Here is a 15,543-nt window from a genome sequence, read left to right as displayed (position 1 = left end):
AACCTTGTTTCAAGAGATTTGGGAAGATCATAGGTGTCTAAACCAGACATCTTTTGGGAGATATTCAAGATAGTTGATTTTAAGTCCTTAATATGACACCCAATATGAAATATTAAGGCTAGGACCCAACAAACTATTTTATAACTTAGAAGAGGTATGCCGTAATCCAAGCTATAAAATATTTGAAGGTAGGTGAATGACGATTCACCAATTTCCACCAAGATAAACGAAATGTATTATTAGGTTTTAATTGGTTTTGAAACTCCTAGATCTTTGAGATTCATTGAACTTTTCAAAGGCATGTTTCAATCTCGAGTGTGCCCTTCAGGTTTTGTGACTGGGATGCCGAGGATCACAAAACAAGGTGTGAAGTAACCATGCAAATCACCTGGTACCCTTAATAAATTACCCCTCAATCGATGGGCCGGTTAACCACACACGCTCCATCGATACTATGATAAACATTAAGTCACCCTTTACCTACCTTGTTAAGTCCAAGTTAGTGTGCCGGTTAACCACACACGCTCCACTAACGACTTAGACAAAGTGTAAAGTGTAATTTCATGGGTTAGCACCTTATTCACATTTTTCCTAAGTAACTAAGATTGGGTATTATTAAGAGTTTAGTTACTTAGTATTATCATTAATACTTTTAATGAAGGGAGAATTCTAGTCCTGTCAAACCCGTTCGGCTAACGACCCTCCACCGGTCAAGCAAGCGGTGGGTGAGAGTGGACACCCATTAAGTTGCCATTTTATAGGCACCAACCTTATACCCACCTTATAGACCGGCTTCGTGAATGAGGCGTACTAGCGGTAAGACTGACTTTACTCTTATACATATATATATTATTAACTTATAATATTATAAAGTATAAGGGTTGAATTTTAACTTTTAAAATTCTAAGGGCTAACTTGGAATTAAAGTATTCATAAGTGAAAAATTTTCAAATTCCAAAACTTGAGGGCAAGTTTTGAAACTATTCAAAACTAATTAATTTCATAACTTATGTGTTTAAAGTAGTTTTAATCCAAAAACTCTTCAAGTTCCATAACTTGAGGACAAGTTATGGAAGACTTTAAACTAATAAAAGAACTAACTTTTTCTTTATTTTATAACTTATGGATTTAATTATGGTTACATATTTTTCTTTAATGAAGTGACTCTTGAACTTCCATAACTTGAGGACAAGTTATGGAGTCATAAAAAATTATTCAATGACACAAGACTCTTCATTTTGTAACCATTGCCAACTATTATGATTTTTATGAGTCTTTAATGTGACTCTTCATGTAACTTGAGGACAAGTTACACAAACACATTTTATACTCAACTCTTAGATTAAAATGGATTGAAAACAACTATTTCAATTAACTTTTATATTAATCTAATCAACTCATAAGTACAAGATAATTCAAATCAAACTTTTTCATGTAATTAGTCTAAACCTTAAACTAATACAAAACATGAATCTATTGACAATTATCTTTGAAAATGGATTAGCATGAACATTACCACATCAAAAACAAGTTTATAAGTTCAAAAACAACTTAGGGTAACGTTCCTAGTCCATTTCTAGCCAAAAAAGTCGAGTTTATGCTGTCTGGGGGTCCAACTCGTCGAGTGCATGAACCAACTCGACGAGTTGGATCGAATTGATCAAATTTTAGGCATGGACTCGCTGAGTCCTCTGAAGGACTCGCCGAGTCTGATGATCAGACAGCACAAAATTCGTTTTTTCAGCTTCTATTGCAGGTATAACAAGAAAACAAGCCTAGTCTCTGATACCACTGTTGGGTTTTGAGCATTCTAACACTCTTAAGTGTACTTGCAACCCTAAATACCTTGGATCTATGTTTTCTCTATTATACATGCAAATAAGAACTTCCAAGGTATAATCCTAATCTAGCATACAAAACAATAAATGTAACAAGATAGAATACATACCTCTTGATGTAGAAGTCTTCATGAAGCTTGAGTGTCTAGCCCCAATAGTATGGAAGCCTCAAAATGGAATCACAATTACCAAAACACTTAGAATAACTTGAGAGAATTCTACAACTCATGAAATCGGCTAGCCCTTTTACTTCACACACTAGTGGCCGATTTTGGTCAAGAATAAGATGCTTATATAGTTAGGGTTACACCATGTAAACCCTAATTGACATGGCCTTTCATTTCCATGATCCATGGGTACAAATACACCATGGAGCATCCATGGACCATCCTATGGGTTTTAGCCCAACTTGATTATCCATGGAGCATTAGCCCACTATACAAGTATGGATGATTTACACAATCAACCCATATATTTAATTAGTCTTTTTTTGATCACTTAGTTAATCCTAGATTAATTCTTGATCAATACTAATTAAATAATCTTATTATTCTCATTATTAATATACTAGAACTTATAATATATTAATAACCATAAGTGTCTTATTTCTCTCATTATAGTCTATCCAAGTGCATGATGGTATGCAACCCAAATGGACCATGCCGGGTCGGGTCAAGTCTTACCAATTATAGTTATGGACTTAGACATTAATCCAACATAACCGTTCACTACCTATCTCTTTTTGGGGGTATGCCTTAGAGACTGCCGCCCATATCCTTAACCGAGTCCCTACTAAGAAGGTTGCCAAAACACCTCACGAGATGTGGACAGGGAAAGCTCCCTCGTTAGCACATATCAAGGTTTGGGGTTGCGAGACTTTTGTAAGATGAGATACTCACGACAAGCTCGAACCTCGTAGTGAGCGATGTATTTTCATCGGCTACCCGCAGAAATCCTTTGGATATCTCTTATATAGACCGAATGACAATGTTGTCTTCGTTCCAAGGAAAGGAGTTTTCCGAGAGCGAGAACTCATAAGCCAAGGAGACAGTGGGAGGCAAATTGAGCTTGAAGAGATTCAAGAGTCGATAGATGAAGGAACCTCTACCGCTGGCACTCAACCCGAGGAGGAAACTTCGGTCGAACCAATTGACGAGTCATTACCTCTTAGACGTTGCGAAAGAGTTAGAGTTCAACCCCAGTTTTATGGTTTTCATATTACTACCGAAGGGGACACGTATATTAGTGATGGTACACTAATAAACCTTGATGAACCTAATAGCTATAAGGAAGCCATGGCAGGCCCGGAGTCTGCAAAATGGAAAGAGGCAATGGACAGCGAGATCCAGTCCATGTATGACAACCAAGTTTGGAATTTGGTTGATAATGTGCCCGGACGTAAGACCGTTGGGTGCAAATGGATCTTCAAGAAGAAGACCGACGTGGATGGAAACGTACACACATATAAAGCGCGATTGGTTGCGAAGGGCTTTACTCAAACTCCCGGAGTTGACTATGATGAGACCTTCTCACCAGTTGCGAAGATTAAGTCTATTAGAGTGATGCTAGCTATTGCCGCATTTCATGATTATGAGATTTGGCAAATGGATGTCAAAACTGTTGGATTGATGTCTAAGTCCATAACTATAATTGGTAAGACTTGACCCGACCCAGCATGGTCCATTTGGGTTGCATGGCATCATGCATTTGGATAGACTATAATGAGAGAAATAAGACACTTATGGTTATTAATATATTATAAGTTATAGTATATTAATAATAAGAATAATAAGATTATTTAATTAGTATTGATCAAGAATTAATCTAGGATTAATTAAATGATCAAAAGAAGACTAATTAAATATATGGGTTGATTGTGTAAATCATCCATACTTGTATAGTGGGCTAATGCTCCATGGATAATCAAGTTGGGCTAAAAACCATAGGATGGTCCATGGATGCTCCATGGTGTATTTGAACCCATGGATCCAAGGAAATGGAAAGTCATGACAATTAGGGTTTACCCTAATTGTAACACTATATAAAGATCTTATTCTTGACAAAATCGGTGACTAGTATCATTCTAGAAAGGGCTAGCCGATTTTCATGAAGTGTAGAATTCTCTCAAGTTATTCCAAGTGTATTTGGTGTTGTGTGAACCATTTGAGGTGTCACACTTGGGGCACTTGGCACTCAAGCTTCATGAAGACTTTCTACATGAAAGAGGTATGTATTCTATCTTGTTATATTCATTATTTTATATGCTAGATTAGGATAATACCTTGGATGTTCATATTTGTATGTATAATAGAGAAAACATAGATCTAAGGTATTTAGGGTTGCATGTACACTTAGGAGTGTTAGAATGCTCAAAACCCAACAGTGGTATCAGAGTCTAGGCTTGTTTTCTTGTTATACTTGCAAAAGAAGCTGGAAAATCGAGTTTTGATGCTGTATGCCCAGCAGACTCGCCGAGTCCAAGGCAAAAAGCATCCAACTCGCCGAGTTGGTTCGTGCACTCGACGAGTTGGAACCCCAGACAACATAAATTCGACTTTTTTGGCTGGAATTGGACTAGGAACATTACCCTAAAACGTTTTTCAACTTATAAACTTGTTTTTGATGTGGTAATGTTCATGCTAATCCAATTCCAAAGATAATTGTCAATAAATTCATGTTTTGTATTGGTTTAAGGTTTAGACTAATTACATGAAAAAGTTTGATTTGAATTATCTTTCTCTTATGAGTTGCTTAGATTAATAGAAAGTTGAGTGAAATAGTTGTTTTCAATCCAAATTAATCTAAGAGTTGATTCTAAAATGTGTTTTTGTAACTTGTCCTCAAGTTATATGAAAAGTCACATTTAAGTTTCATGAAACTCATAATAGTTGGCAAAGGTTACAAAAATGAAGAGTCTAGTTCTAATTAAATGGTTTTATGACTCCATAACTTGTCCTCAAGTTATGGAGGACCAAGAGTCTCTTCATTAAATACTAAAAAAAAGAGTGTAACCTTAATTAATTCCATAAGTTATATAATAAAGAAAAGTTAATTCATTTATTAGTTTAAAGTCTTCCATAACTTGTCCTCAAGTTATGGAACTTGAAGAGTTTTTGGATTAAAACTACTTTAAACACATAAGTTATGGAATTAACTAGTTTTGAATAGTTTCAAAACTTGCCCTCAAGTTTTGGAATTTGAAAAGTTTTCACTTATGAATACTTTAATTCCAAGTTAGCCCTTAGAATTTTAAAGAGTTAAAATTCAACCCTTATACTTTATAATATTATAAGTTAATAATATATATATATATATATATATATATATATATATATATATATATATATATATATATATATATATATATATATATATATATATGTATAAGAGTAAAGTCAGTCTCACCCATCGCTTGCTTGACTGGTGGAGGGTCGTTAGCCGAACGGGTTTGACAGGACTATAATTCTCCCTTCATTAAAAGTATTAATGATAAATACTAAGTAACTAAACTCTTAATAATACCTAATCTTAGTTACTTAGGAAAATGTGAATAAGGTGCTAATCCATGAAATTACACTTTGCACTTTGTTTAAGTCGGTTAGTGGAGCGTGTGTGGTTAACCGGCACACTAACTCGTATTTAACAAGGTAGGTAAAGGGTAACTTAATGCTTATCATAGTATCGATGGAGCGTGTGTGGTTAGCCGGCACATCGATTGAGGGGTAAACACTTAAGGGTACCAAGTAATTTGCATGGTTACTTCACACCTTGTTTTGTGATCCTCGACATCCCAGTCACAAAACCTGAAGGGCACACTCGAGATTGAAACATGCCATTGAACAGTTCAATGAATCTCAAAGATCTAGGAGTTTCAAAAACCAATTAAAACCTAATAATACATTTCATTTATCTTGGTGGAAATTGGTGAATCGTCATTCACCTACCTTCAAATATTTTATAGCTTGGATTACGGCATACCTCTTCTAAGTTATAAAATAGTTTGTTGGGTCCTATCCTTAATATTTCATATTGGGTGTCATATTAAGGACTTAAGATCAACTATCTTGAATATCTCCCAAAAGATGTCTGGTTTAGACATTTATGATCTTCCCAAATCTCTTAAAACAAGCTTTCCTAAATGAAGATGATGTCCCATGGAAATCATACTTCTTTCACCTCCTCCAATTATTCTCCCCAACCCACAAGTTCTTGAAAAGTTTAAGGTCAATCAAGCCCAATTGGCAAGGCAATGTAACACCCAAGTTTTGAAGGCCAAGAAAGGAAAGAAAACCTTAATGTTAAGGGACGACTCGGTGAGTCCAAGGAGGAACTCGGCGAGTCAGAGCAGGATCCGGGTCGAGGAGTTAGTGACCGACTCGGCGAGTCGGCCAAGGTGACTCGGCGATTCTGGTCTGTGCGAGGAAAACCCTAATTCCGGGAGTTGTATCCTATATAAAGGGTGTTATGTCCCTCCCTCAGCCCCCATATCATTCCAGAGGACCTGTAAACCCTATTTTTCATGTGAGCTTCCATCTTTGAGAGAAATAGCTTTGAGAGGAAGGAACTTTGGGAAGGAACTTGAAGACCAAGAAGGCTGCTTCAAAGGAGAGGTGTGTGCTCGAGATCTACTTCAGTTTGTGTTCATCTTGGAGGTATTAAGCTGCCATTTTCCCTTCCTTGCATCTAGATCTATTTTGTCATGAGATTTGGGGGTTTTATGGTTGTTTGAGACCCAAATCGGGTTAGGGGCTTAGATATGTTGTTGCCACTTCAGATCTATTGTTGGGATGGTCCAATATGTCATAAAGCATCAGGAGATGAGTAGTTGGTGAAGCCCCTTTGTCCTTAAACCAAACCCTAGTATGTTTTGAGCCTAGATCTCTTTAGTTATACGTAAAGTTTGCAACTTTACGTAGGGATTGAGCTTTGGATGTATGGATCTATGGTTTGGAGTCCCTGCATGACTCAAAAGCCCTCTGCATGTTTGGAGATCTGAATGAACTCGGCGAGTCCTTTGAGTGGACTCGACGAGTACCATGAAGATGAGGAGGAACTCGACGAGTGGGATGAACAGCTCGTCGAGTCGGATGAAGTTGGGCATGAACTCGGCGAGTTGGATGAAGATTGTCTTGTACTCGGCAAGTCTGTTCTTGGACTCGGCGAGTCAGGTCGCGAAACCCCAAACCCTTTGAGTTGAGACTCGAATCAGTGAGTCGGTTGGAGACTCAGCGAGTTGGACAGGTCAGGACTCGGTAATCGTTGGGCTCGGCGAGTCATGGACTGACTCGGCGAGTCATGTCGCGAATGGAAGGACCCTGAGTATGTGAACTCGGCGAGTCAGTAGGTGGACTCGGCTAGTAGGGTTGACCTGGAAGGTTGACTTTGACCAAGACTTTGACTTAGACCAGAGTTGACTTGGTTGTCTGTCGGGGGTCAGTTTGTCTAAGTGTTGCATTGATATTGATAGCTCGGGAAGCTAGTAGAGCAGGAGTTCAGTGAGTGGCCGGGTAGCTGCTAGTGGGATCATCAGCCAGTTCAGCCGGTGCAAGTGAGTTTCCTTTTGTATGAATGGGTCTACGGCCACAATGTCGGCCCATGTAGTTATGAGTAGAAGACCCGGGGGTTAGCCCTAGGCATAGTATGCTAGTATGATATTCGGACGAGGTCCAATGATAGAGGGCGGGTGCCCAAGGAATGGTTTATACGATAGTTTATACTTGTTGTCTGTGTGATACTTGTATGTGCCTGGTAGGGAGGTGAGGGTGGGCGAGGTCCCGTGTCTCACCAATAGCAAAGTGTGGATGGTTTTCCACATCTCAGTAGCAGCAGTCCAGGGGCGAGGCCCAAGTTAGGAAAGGAGTGAGGGTGGGTTGGGCCCGTATCTCACTATCAGCAGGAGTATGGACGAGGTTCCATGACTCATCAGTAGCAGGACACGGGCGGGGCCCAGAGATAGGTGAGGCCTTAGAGCAAGAGCTGTTAGTATATGTTTAGCTTATGTGATGTTATGTGATACGTGTATGTGCTATTATATGTTAGTGGGCGGGGCCCTGTGACAGGCGAGGCCTAAGTGAAACAGATCTGTATTCGAGCGGAGCTCGAAGCCAGGCGGGGCCTGGAGCGGCGGGGCCGTTGTAGCGGGAGAGGCCCGAGGTAAGGGGCGAGGCCCAGGATAGCGGGCGTGGCCCAGTATTTGCAGTGTGTGTTAGTTGCAGCTAGATAGAGGGTGTGGCCCAGTATGTGCAGTGTGCAGTGGTGCGCATGGTATGTGGTAGATTGGGGAACTCACTAAGCTTCGTGCTTACAGTTTTCAGTTTTGGTTTCAGGTACTTCCGGTAGCGGATGATGGAGCTCGGGATGATTGCATGACACACACCATAGTTTATACAGCCTGGGAATGTTTACTCTGATAACGAATATGTATTTTGGAAACTAATACTTTGTTTATGTTTGAAAACGATGAATTACTTAACGTAATGTTTTATTAAAAGAAATTTTTAGTCTTAAATTTTGGGATGTTACAGGCAAGGTCTAGGTGTGGTCACGTCTTGGAGATGTAGTCACATATTGACAAGGGAGAGTTGGGTGTCAAAGTCTTGAGAAAGTGTGTGGTTCAATCACTTTCTAAGTCACATAGTGAGTTTCTTTGGGACACCTATGAAACAGACTATGAAAAGACCCTTAATGATCTTAGCTATTTGTTAAGATCAACTTCCTTAAAACTTGATGGACATTGACAATAGTGACACAGGAAATCCCGGAAAGCATTCTCTTCCCAATGGAAAGGGATCGGCCATAGTCAACTCGGTTGACCAAATGGTAAAGAGAAAAGCTAAGTCTGTGATAGTCCCGTGTACCATTATCAAAGGGTCCATATGTTTATATTGCCAAAGAAAGGGGCATTGGTTGCGAAGCTGCCAAATTTACCTAAGGATGTTAAAGTCAATAAGTTTGTCACAACTGTAAATTTTAAGCTATGTAATCTATACATTCAGGGTAATGAGAATCAAAAACTTTAACCAAATGCAAGATACAAGTACTATAAATAGTCATCAAACAATTGGAGACCCTAGAAGTTCTTGTTAAGTCTAATTTAGACTAGAACTTCCTTATTGGATCCAAATGGGCCAATAAGCTTCCAATTAGACTATCATGGGCTTAGAACCCTAATTGGGCTCTAATTGGACCCACATTCGTTTATTTCAATATTTTGGGCTAGGTAGAACCTAGAAGGAAATAAAACACAAGTTTTGATCCATAATTAAACCTAACCTAGCTTAATAAAGCACAAAAATCACAATTTTATTTTATAAGTCCAATAAATACCCTAATTAACACTAATGTTGGGCTTAGGAGCAAAAAGCCCAAAAACCTTTTTTTTCCTTCCCATTTTCGGCCCAAAAGAAAAGCCCAAGAAGAAGGGTTGACTTAACACTTGCCACCTCACTATTATCCCACATATCTCCATGCATGGACCAACATGTACCAAGGAATGTCAACTCAAACTCTTTCTCTTCTCTTTCTTCTTGTTTGGCCGAGAGTTTGCACACACACACACACAAAACACTCACAAACTCTCTCTAAAATACACTCAAGACTTCTTCCTCTTCTCCATCCAAGATCTCGAAATTTAGGGACCTTCCAAGAGGATTTTGCAAGTAAATCATCACCTAAGGTAAGATTATTCATGGATCTATGGTCTAAATTCTTTTGTTATTAAAAATCTCTTCCTAATCCATGTAAAAAACCATGATCTTGCACTCTAGAAACCCCATAATCTCGAAAAATTCATCAAGGAGTGCAAGGGCCAAAAATCACTTCATTTCTTCCAATTTTTCTTCAAGAACCGAAACTACACACCCAAGGTGAGATTCATACCCCTATTTTCTGTTTTTAAGAGTTTTTGTGGGGGGGAATACAAGTGAAAGTGTAGATCTATATGTATTTGTATGCCTTGTATGATTTCCATGCTTATATGTATGCTTATATGTGTTTTAATGTTGGATCTAGCCATTAAACCCCTCAAAACCGAGATATAACTCATGTTTTATGATATTAGCTTCAAATATGTTCCTACATAATAAGTGATACTAGATAAATAGCCAAGTGGTTAGCAACAATTTTCTTTAAGCTAAAAACACACATTTTGGGTCAAAAATGTGAAAAATACAAAATTAAGGGCCCAAATTGACATTTTACAGATTCTGATGGTTGGAATGTGCCAAAACAGTTTTCATAAAGCTATTTCTGGAATTCTATTCAATTAGTGGATTAAAAACATAAATTTCAAGCCTATTGGGCTAAAAATGTAAATTTCGGCCCAATAAGGCCCATTATGCGAATTTTTCTGTTTTGAAGGGCCAAAACTGTGAAATTCTGTAAAACAGTGGACTATAAGTGTCCCAAACCCTTTTCAAAGGTTTAAAATGCTTTTTAAATTTAAAAAGGACCAAAGTTGCAAAAATTTTCCATTGTGGGCCAAAATTGTCAAAATTGCGAAAAGATGGGCCAAAACCGAGAAAAACTGCATTTTCAGGGACTTAAACTGTTTTCTTTGAAAAATATGCTGGAAAATATTAATTTCAATAATTTTTGGTGTTAAAACGTCAAGAAAAATAGTTTAAGGACCAAACCGGGAAATATTTAATAAAAGGGTTGAAAATGTAAATTTTACAAATGATGAGGGGCTGAAAACAGAAATATTTCAAGGCTGATTCAATATGTACAATGTGATCAAATAATGACACCTCAACTATCAACGAAATACAACTCATTACAATACCAAAGGTCGTTGCTAAACGAATTGGCTCGGTCTCGAGCCAATGGAAATCTACAACTACTAACTCTTCGATACATACAAATAGCGATTGGTAATACATATACATACGAGTGTGCACAGACGTCTACGCACCATCTTCGGGCCCCAAAAGTGTAAAATCTTGTTTGTTGGGCCTAGCTAGCCCAATGACCTGATCTTAAGGCCCGAAGACATTTTTTTTTCTACGAAGTGTTGAGTTTTACCGACTTGGCACAACGTAGGGTGACTTTCAATGGCTTGTACCATTGGACCCCAAGGGCCATGGTATTGCTAGAAAAGTCTACACATTTTACGAGGCGGGTCGGGGACCCCTCGCACGCATATTTTCCCCAGCCGGTTAATGGAGTTACCGGGGTCTTCGTGACCTCTTTCTCTTCGGATGTGGGACTACACCTTGTCCGGGCGATTGGATAACGTGATTAGTACTGGCGATGCCTTCGGGAATCGTTGGTATATCTATAAACCGGGCGTTTGTGTAATGCGGGTTTGTAGTAAATAATCAATGCTCGAGAACCTTCCAACGTCGCTTGGGACCGATACCACTATTTTCGTAATGGTTTCAACGCAACTCAATGGATTTCAAAAGAACTAGGGAAACATCGGGTTTCCCTAGGGTTTTCATTACATACAGATTTGAAACGCATACATCTTCAACGAACATTTTTCACAAGTATAGAAACAAACAAGCATACCTATGGATCTTCACAAACGTTTTTGAAAGCTTTTCTTTTCAGAAAATATCGGATTTTCTGGTGGTTTTTCAAACAATATAAACATTCGATTTCAAACACTGCTTATGAACTCACCAACATTTCATATGTTGACGTTTTTCAAAATACTTGTATTCTCAGGAAACCAGTGAGTCAAGGGAAATCATGCTCAGTGACGGTTGCAGTTTATTTTTGAATGAACCAAACAACATTAATTTTTTTTGGAAATGTAATGTCTTAAACAATGTATGACATGTAAACACTACTGGTTGTACTATGTTGATGAATGGTGATGAATGTTGTTATGTTTCATATATATTCAATGTTATGGTATTCAATTGAGTCACGACAGCCCCCGGACGTTTCCGCCGTCTGGTTCGGGGGTGTGACAGGTTGGTATCAGAGCTTTGTTTATAGTGAACTAGCATGTCGAGCCATACATTGATATGCAACTATAAACCAAAAAGAAGGACTAACATAACTCTGAACAAAACAAATGAATAAAATACACTTGCTTGTATTAGGAGTAAGGACCTAACGCTGAATCAAACACCATAATACTGGTATCCCGGTTAATTCGGGACTGTTCTTAGTGATACCAAGGAGTGAATGTAGCCTGATCAACTACATTCTCTCCAAGGTAAAACTAACACATGTCTTGATGAGATCGGAATAGCCAGGGAACCTAAAAATTTTACCCTATATCACCCAAAAAGAGAATATTTGCTTAGTCTGTGTAATAGTCATAGTACCCTAGGAATAATGTAGCATAATTACGTACTCGCGCAGACAGCATGGCTGGTTTTCATCACCCTGGAGACCCCTACTTCCCTAATCAGGGAAACAACGGGTGGCTAGAGGAGAAGAAGAACCTGAGGAGGACCCCGAAGAGGAATCAGATGGGGAACCGGAGGCAGAAGTCGAGGGCGAGCCTGTCGAACCCGAAGAAGACGAAGAACCTTTCGGAGAGGAGCTTGATGACAGCGAAGGGGGTGATTCGGACGCAGAGTCCGAGGTCATCGATCCCCCTTACCCGATCAGGGTGCCTGCTTATCGTGTGGGACCCACTGGACCTACCCCTCCTTGGGGCATGGATCTTTGGAGATGGAGCAGACATCAGGGACAGCGACCCCCGTTTGGCATGTCACGTGAGTTCTTTGACCTGAGGGACGGAGGACCGGCCGACCGAGCCCTACCGGTCATGGTGAGACGGTTACGGGACACCGGCGACCTTGCTCAGGACACTGCTGATCAAGTACGCCAGCTGTGGACTAGGGTCGAGCGTGCGGAACAGGAGACGCGTGACGTCCTCCGGGAGTTTCACATGAGGCAGGTGAGGTGGGAATCTCGACTCCAGGATGCAGAACGCCTGGTGGCTCGTCTTCAGGGAGCGTCCACATCTTCGGCACCACCTCCTGACGCAGCTCATCGCGGTTAGGGATAGACCTATCGTAGTAGGATATTAGTAACTATGTTATGTACTCCGGCTCTATGTTTAAGTGACTACACTACTCATGGAGCCGTTATGCTGTCGGATTAGCGTTACTTATGTATGCTCCTACGAGCAAATTTTCTTGTACTAAACACGGATAATATTAATGAACTTTTGTGTGTTTTGCTATGATATTCACAGTTGTTATGTGTTGAGGTGTTATGATTATATGCTTGATGATAGTAATGCTTAGGTTCGTGCCCTACACCTAGTTAGTAGGATCATAACCTCACCAAAGCCACGTACACTCAACATCTTTCCGTTTCATGACAGAAAGATGCCTCGCCCAGCTACTCGCGGAAATCCCGAACCAACCCCGCCGGAAGTTGACTCCACCGCTTTCCAGGCAGCCGTGTCTGCTGCGGTCACGGCAGCTATGGCACATCTTCACCGAGGGAACAACGGAGGAGGTAACGGGCAAGGATCCGGAAGTTCGAACAACGGGACGAACCAAGGACTCACTAAAACGTGCACCTACAAGGATTTTGCGAACGCTAAACCCCGAACTTTCAACGGTACCGGAGGAGTGATCACCCTAAAGCGATGGATCGAGAAGGTAGAGTCGGTATTCGAGATATGCGAGTGCCCCGAGCAGATGAAAGTGAAGTTCGCGGCCTGCACTTTCGTGGACCAAGCACTCACTTGGTGGAATGGCCACATAGAAGCTATGACACTCCCTGTTGCCAACTCTATTCCCTGGGCAGAGATGAAAGAGATGTTGACGGCTGAGTACTGCCCCCGAGGCGAAATACAGAAGATGGAGCAGGAACTATGGAATCTCACGGTGCAGAATGGAAACATCGATGCTTACATATCGAGATTCAGCGAACTATCTCTGTTGTGCCCGGGTATGATCACATCAGAGGGGAAGAAGATTGAACGATTCATTTGGGGATTGACATCCCCCATTCAAGGGAACGTGATAGCTGCTAACCCTGAAACGTTTGACAGCGCGAAGAGATTGGCAAAGAGGCTCTATGATCATAACCACAAAAAGGGCGAGAAACCGGTAGAGACTGAGAAGAAAAAGGAGAGCGATGGTAAGAAGGGATGGAGCAACAAGAGGAAGGGGCGTCAAGGTCCCGAGACCTCTAAAAAGCAGCAAACGGTGGCAGTTCACGCTGTCACTGCGCCGGTACCAGTCACATCACATGCTCCAGCCTCAGCTACTTCAAATACTTCAAGACCCTATTCCGGCACTCATCCCAAATGCAACAAGTGCGGTTTCCATCACCAAGGAGAATGTAGGGAGTTCCATTGCACCAGTTGGAATCGAAGGGGACACACTGCAAAGTTCTGCAGGACTTATCCTTCTCAGAACCAGAGTCAGGGAAACAACCAGAATAACAACAACAACCACCGCAATACCAACAACACCAATGCCGGCGGCAACAACGCAGGGCCTAGCCAAACCTGTTTCGGGTGTGGAAGGACGGGACATTTCCGTCGAGACTGCCCTAACAACAACAACAACTCAGGAAACAGAGGAGCAGGTAGAATGCTGACTATGGGTCAGAGTGATGCAGTTCAGGACCCCGCAGTTGTGACCGGTACGTTTCTCCTAAACCACACTTATGCATGCATCTTATTTGATACCGGAGCGGAGCGAAGTTTCGTAAGCGAGAAGTTTAAACATTTACTAAAACAACAACCCCAGAAGCTAAATGAAACCTATACGGTGGAAATGGCCAATGGGAAAACCGAATCCACTAGGGAGATCTACATCGGATGTACCCTAACCCTTAACCAACACGTCTTTCGAATAGACCTAATGCCAGTATCAATTAGGAGTTTCGATGTGATTATCGGCATGGATTGGTTAAGCCCCCACCATGCCGAGATTTTGTGCCACGAGAAGGCCGTTCGCCTTCGTCTCCCAAATCACGAAACCCTAGTAATTTACGGAGACAAACCTAGCACGAATCTTCGTCTTATCTCGTGCATCAAAGCACAAAAACATCTGCGAAAGAACAACTTAGCGTTCTTGGCCCACATAGTGGACAAGACTAAAGAAGAAACTAACATCCAAGACATTCCGGTAGCGTGTGAATTTACGGACGTGTTTCCCGAAGATCTTCCAGGAGTACCCCCAGAGAGACAGGTTGAATTCCGAATCGACCTCGTTCCAGGAGCGACTCCCCTCGCTAAATCACCATATCGGTTGGCACCTGCTGAAATGCAGGAATTATCCAGCCAACTCAGTGAGCTTCTGGACAAGGGATTTATCCGACCTAGCTACTCGCCATGGGGAGCTCCGGTGCTCTTTGTCAAAAAGAAGGACGGATCTTTCAGAATGTGCATCGATTACAGAGAGTTGAACAAACTCACTGTCAAAAACCGCTACCCACTCCCGCGAATCGATGATTTATTCGACCAGCTCCAAGGAGCTAGCTATTTTTCTAAAATAGATCTACGGTCCGGATACCATCAACTCAAGGTCCGAGAAGAAGATATTCCTAAGACCGCTTTCCGAACCCGCTATGGACATTACGAATTCGTCGTAATGCCCTTCGGTCTAACAAATGCACCCGCCGCATTTATGGACCTGATGAACCGAATCTGTCGACCGTTTCTGGACAACTTCGTCATTGTGTTTATCGATGACATCCTCGTCTATTCTCGAAGCAAAGAGGAGCATGGCCAACATCTTCGACAAGTCCTAGAAACGCTGCGATCGGAAAAGCT

The sequence above is a fragment of the Lactuca sativa genome, chromosome 1 (genome assembly GCF_002870075.4).
Source record: "Lactuca sativa cultivar Salinas chromosome 1, Lsat_Salinas_v11, whole genome shotgun sequence".
NCBI classification, from domain to species: Eukaryota; Viridiplantae; Streptophyta; class Magnoliopsida; order Asterales; family Asteraceae; genus Lactuca; species Lactuca sativa.
The sequence above is the reverse complement of the archived record's forward strand: the minus strand, read 5'-3'. Positions refer to the sequence as shown.